The sequence below is a fragment of the Triticum aestivum genome, chromosome 7B (genome assembly GCF_018294505.1).
Source record: "Triticum aestivum cultivar Chinese Spring chromosome 7B, IWGSC CS RefSeq v2.1, whole genome shotgun sequence".
Classification (NCBI taxonomy): Eukaryota; Viridiplantae; Streptophyta; class Magnoliopsida; order Poales; family Poaceae; genus Triticum; species Triticum aestivum.
The window spans coordinates 434,242,364-434,247,739 of NC_057813.1; positions in this window are offsets into that span (position 1 = coordinate 434,242,364).

Below are 5,376 nucleotides of genomic sequence, written 5' to 3' on the forward strand. Positions count from 1 at the left end.
TAGTGGAGGCAAGCAGGGAGGCAGGAGGTGGCCGAAGCAGGGAGGAGGTGGCCGGGGCGCGTGGCCGCGCGCGCTGGGCGCGTGCCCGTCCTCCTGGCAGAGGAGGAAGGCGACAGGGGAGGGAGGCGGCGGTGGGCTGGGCCAGCGGGAGGAGCTGGCCAGCTGGGCCGGCTACAGGTAAGTGGCCCAGGTAGTCTCTCTCTCTCTCTCTTTCTTTTTTTAATTCTGTTTTCTATCTTGCAGGTTTGTTTTGAATTTGGTTTTGAAACCAAGTCAATTTATTTTGCTTCTGACAATATTTTTAGGAGCTAAAAGAATTAAAACAATGCTCCACAAAAATATTTTAGAATTATTGGACCTATATTTATTTAACAGTAGATATAAGTCCAATTCCAATAGCTATTGATTTAATTCAAATACCCAAAATAAATGTTTCTGAGATACCGAAAATATTGGTTTGGATTTTACCTCTTGCCAATATTTCCAGAGGATAACAAGAACATTTTCTTGGACTTATTTGAGGCAATTTTTATCTTGAACATTTCATTTTTTTTTAAAGATTCTGAGGCTTTGAAAATTCCTCAATTCAAATTTCATTTGAATTTAAACATGATGCAGCAACCAAGCTAGTCCATGGCCAGGGTAAAGCTAGGGATGTGACAACTCACCCCCACTAAACAAGAATCTCGTCTCGAGATTCAAGCGTAGGGTAAGGTGAAGGGTAACGCGGACTAGTATAATCTTCACGATCCAGGGTGCACTTCATAGAAACGTTGATTCAAACACCATCTTTGTCTTGTCGTCTTGCTCTGAGAACTCCAGCTAATCATGAAAAGAAGAGGAAAGGAAAACTCTAGAAGGATCGGTCTTCTCGAAGGTCGAACAACTCAGGATTAACTCACGGAATGAGACATAGAACCACCTCTCGGTTGAGACACGAGATACACATCAAGAGGGGGGGGGAAAGAAACGGATGACGAAGGTTCACTAGGTAGACAATAATTCCACACCTAAGAAGGTGGTAAACGATTGTCAACGTAGCGAGGAGTTGAGTTGCCATGATACCACGACGAAACATCCTGGAGGAGGGTGATTCATAGATTATTATCTTAAGTGGCAAAAAGAATTACTTTTGATTCAGATATCATTGGAACTCTTTATACCAGCCTAAGGTAATCACAAGCGATCATTTGGAGGGGGTCGGTAGAATGGCATACTCGGACTTGGATGATGTGGATTACCTTGTTGAAAACAACGTAATGGATGAATTTTGCTTATCACCGGAAATGGAAGAGACCCATGGTAGAATGGCACATTGGCGGTGCAAGCTGGGAACAAAATGCAAATGCTGGGAATGATTCTGGTAACTGGGGAAGAACCCAACAATAGAGAGTGAATTCACTGTTGGAGTGGTTATAGCATAACCGAAGAATCTGGGGCAATCCCAGCTAGTGCCGATGATAAGACGTAGTGCTTGTGCGTGCTCTCAAGAACTTAAGCATTTCCACATTCATCAAGGTTTTACCAACATCCGTGTCAAGGGTCCGGTAGCACAACTTACTACCATGATGAATGGTGATGGAGGATGCAGATGCAAAGGAAGATAACACTTTCTCAGTTTTCACCTTAGCGAGGCCAAGGAAACAAAATCTGGATGATCGACCGAGAGACATTTAGCACTCCGCTTCTAATGTTCTCCTTGACGTGCTAGTGTATCCCATTCATAGATATGGTTTGATAACTAGAACATCAAGTAAAAGGTCGAACTTCGGGAACACAATAATCATAAGGCACAACTAGGAAGTAAATCCTACGAAGTCCTTATGGGAAGGTGGCCAACTGCTTCAATCAAGATACCACAATAATAGGTCCTTCGGCTGGGTGGTGCTGGCCACGACATCCACTTTACCGGTTATCGAGGGACCAATATTATAGTTCTTGGGAAATGTTCCAAACCATCATATCTGCCTGAGATTCAGATCTGGTTGGTGTCAGGATATTCCAGACTCATCGAGTCTAGGAAGAAAATGAAAGTTTGCAACACAAATCGACGAGATGACGTTGCGGGATTCTCGGGAGATGAACTACGATAGCAAGCTCCAAAACATGAGCTGGTTCTGCTACAAACATGTGAACACGTTGTCCAAGACAAGCATGACCACAAAGTAGTCTTATAATAAAACACTACCGAGTTCAGGAGGGGGAACCATCAGCGAGGATATCGAAGTTTTTTACAAATCCATCTGGTACCTTCGGGACTAGCACTTAAAACTTATTAATCTTGAACAAATCAATCAGTGGCTTGGTGTGCTAGGGACCCATATAGAATGGAGGTTGCAAGTCTCCGAACCATAGAATACTTCGCACGTATGCATGACTGATTTGGGATGATTCCAAAGGAAACAACATTGACTTTCTCGAATCCACGGCGGCAACTTGCATCAAATGCACATGGACTGGAGGAAGTCACTTCTTACATCCGAACATTTGCTCCATGAACTAGCATGAAGAAATGCTTTCAAAAGTTTCCAACACTAACTTAATGTTCAACAAAATCATGGAGGGAATAAGGATGTTGTCAATGGGCTCAACAACAATTCATCCGGGTTTCCTTTTAAAAGGAATTCCATAGTTAAGTGAACAAGTGATAGCATTGGTCAGGCCAAAGATGTAATGGTGTATGCTCGAGGGATCAACCACAAACAAGACAACATTACGAGCATCATTGGTATTGATTTGATTTGACGATAGCCCACACTCAAATCAAAGGATTGATAAGGAAATAGGTCCAGCAACTGATCACAGGGACCAACCGATGAAGATATCATCTTTCTTCAACACACACTACACAAGAATATCCCTTTGGAACGAACTAAGTCAGGCAAGCTTTTACCTTCCAACTCTCCAAGTTGTTGTCTAGCTTAACCAACTAGCTCAGGGATATCCATCACAGATTCTTGGAGAAAGGGTGGTTTACAATAAACCAACTTGATCACGAGCTCAACATAGCGGTCAGGTGACAACCTGGTAGTACTTCCGAGAAGATCTTCGGAAAATCACGAACCACCGATATGTTACTAAGCTCGAGAACAATCTTGATTTTCAGGGCAAGATGATATGATCAAGTGAGCGAGGACTTGACAAGATCCTAATTCATCAATCGAAGGGTGCACCGAAATAAGGACTAGGTAGCACGATCAGTCTTAGAAGGATGATTCAAAAACCAACATACTAAGAATGAAATTATTATCCTTTAACTACCAAGCAACGAGGTTGCTGGGAGTATTGATCTCACACATCACAACTCATTTGTCGGTATTCCGGTTGCATCAACATGAGGGCCGAGGAATGACTAATGATGGTGAGAAGTATCACTGTACCAAGAGTTCATAGGATGGTGTGCAATTCCTATAACAATCTCGATATAGAATAAGGTAATACTCCAAGATAGAACAGAACCAAAAGCTGGGCTGGCATTTTGATCTGCGGAGCACAATTGCTTTGACCCAATCCTAGATATGGAAGAGGTACTGGAGTTTCTTTCTCCTAGTCATTCTGCGATAGAATGGCTTGACGGACCACAAGAGTAATAGGCATCGATAAACGAATGCACGCATACTCTTGACTATCAATCGATAGACGAGGGTCAGAATGCAACTAAAGAGAACAACTCAAAGGAACATATAATTTTCTGAGTTGTGGATGCATAAATTAGTATGTCGAACCAAGTTCAACATATTTCTTCCGGATAACCCATGCAGAAAGGTAGGACTGGCAGAGCCACAATATATAATGGAGAACTCATCAAGAATAATCCTGTTGTGATATTTCAGTTCAACGAGGAACTTCTGCCATAAGTAGTTCATGGTATTTGGAAGAAGAAGATACCACGGACTTCAATGACTATCGCAAGGTTACTAATATCCTAAAGGCACTAGCAATTACTATCAACATGAAGTAAATAGGATGAATCTTGGGCTCAAAAAACCCAGGAATAGAATACCTACTAACTATATGGCATCACGGGATGCTTTCGAGAACAAAAGCCAGAATCATCACACTGGGATCACAAAACATTGCTAGATTACTAGGTGACTCCCTAAACACCTAGGGCCATAATAGTATCTCCAACATATATGTCAAGGTAATGGAGTACCTCAACTCACTGATTAGTGTGGTTAATCTGGCCCATGGAAACATTGAAACCAGAGGAAAAGGATTTGCAAATGCATCAGACTACTTAGGAACCTAGGATGACTCGGACAGCATAACGGCTGTAAATGCTCAGAAAGAATTGAGACATTCACAAAAAATGGTGGCATAACCACTCAGAAGCACAATATCAAGGTTTCGAGATCATCAGTTAACATACAGAAGTAGTAGGAACTGGACTCAAGCTTAAATCGAACAATCTTATAAGTCTACGGACTAGTAATACGTGATCCTGATAGAAAGAAGAGAAAGCCTAGTTCTTAATCCCCGCAGGAAAGATAAGATGACTCAGATCAAAAGGCATAAGGTATAAGGAGTAAAAAGAGCCTTACGTTCCATCCCACAATCAATTCCCTTATATAACTAAAGAATTTCTAGACTCAACTTCGACCAGTTTGGCTTGGTAATCCTACAGGCAGTCAAGCTCTGATACCAACGCTGTCAGGACCCCGACTCAATGCCACATCGATCTAGCATGTAACACCTCATATCACTTTGCGGCCTCACGCACGGTATTCCCACGGGTGTCGCCTTACCTTTGCCCGGGACCGTTTGCGCCTTTTGGCACACGTATATGACAGTGTCGCTAGCATCCATATGATAAGGAGCCCGGGCTGACATGGCTAGTCGTAAACCCAAAGCGGCACAGACTTATAGGGACAGGCATCCATGACCCAGCATCGAACGTGTCGGTCATCAGCGAGTGAATCCAGGCTGTAGCACTGGGCTAGCAGGACTCCGGTGAACCGGGCTGTAGCGGGCTAACAGGACTCCGGTATTCATCGCGTGACATTTCCCCGAAGGAACAGACACAGGAACGAAGAAGGACACATGCCGGCCAGCCTAAGTGTTCCGGAGCAGTAGCAAGCTACCATGGCTCGGTGGAAACACTAGGAGACATTTCCCCGTAAGAGAGGCTACTAAAGATAAACAACTAGATGGTCAGATCCCACACATACCAAGCATTTCAATAACATACACACAATATGCTCGATATGTGCAACTACAACATGGCATCACAACATGACTCTATGACTCAAGTAATTTATTCAATAGGCTCCGAGGAGCGAGATATTACAAACAGGGGTCTCACGACCCAACATTCAGAGCATACAAGTCAAAACACAAGCGGAAGCTATCATGTCTGAGTACAGACATCTATAA